This window comes from Myotis davidii, unplaced genomic scaffold, assembly GCF_000327345.1.
Source record: "Myotis davidii unplaced genomic scaffold, ASM32734v1 scaffold1512, whole genome shotgun sequence".
NCBI classification, from domain to species: Eukaryota; Metazoa; Chordata; class Mammalia; order Chiroptera; family Vespertilionidae; genus Myotis; species Myotis davidii.
Genome location: NW_006283764.1, coordinates 9929 through 10983, shown reverse-complemented (window position 1 = coordinate 10983; position 1055 = coordinate 9929).

Sequence of the window (1055 nt, the reverse complement as noted above, 5' to 3'; positions counted from 1 at the left end):
TGCCCACTCACCCTTGCCCACCCACACCATGGGGCTCCAGGGCATCCTGGGCTGGGTCACGGGAGGTGGCTCCCAGAGGCCCAGGGCCAGATGGGGGCTTGACCTCCTTCCCAGAGAGACTCACCTCCTCCTGCCACGGCTGCACCAACCATGCCTGGGAACAAGAATGCATGTGAGTGCAGCACGCTGGCCTCTCCCTGTCCTTCCCGCTGCTGCCTACAGTGGCAAGGGGGCCCTGGAGCCGGGATCAGAGGAGAGAGCAGCCCCTGCCTGTGCTTCCACAGAGGTCTGAGTTACTGAGCATGCGGAGCGGAGAGGATGCCCAGAGCTCTGAGGGGCTCCAGACCAGGAAGGGCAACACCTTGAAAAGACTCCACCCGCTTTTGGGAGGGACACAATATAACCCCATCGCTGTCCCTCATTTATCCCATGTCTTCCGTGCCCTCCTCACCCATGTAGATTCCACACGTACCCACCACACGTGCCCCTTGCAGACCCTTAACTCTCTCCCCTCCTCTTCCTTTCTTGGGCTGCACTCCACCAAGTTTCCTGTTCTCTTCACTCGCCCCACTCTGAGAACACCCAGAATTTACAACTTCTCCCCAATCTTCAAACTGTAGATGGCCTGGTTCCCTACTTCCTATTTAACTCAGAAAACGAAGGCAGCCAGAAGAGAGCTTCCGTAGACTCCCTTCCTTCACCAAGTCTGCCCCTCATTCCTCTTGCCCTCCTGCTTCTGTGCTGAGCAGCGCAGGCTCCTGGCCACCTGGGCCCTGGGCCCTGCTCTCTCCAACTCTAGGACGTGCTCCTACAGTGTGCCACCAAATAGGAAACTTTGTTCATGTAATTAATTGCACAGGTAGCTATTAATAGTGATGACGGCAAATGAAAATGAAATCTCATAGAATGTGCCTCTCGATCTTTGTTGTTTCAGGTAACTACTGTTGAATCATTAATTCAGAAATGAGTCCGCCAAACTAGCAGAAAACAGTTTCAAAGTGAACTCAACTACACTTGGGTGAGTAAACGGGCTTTTTCTAGGCGTAGAAAAGTCA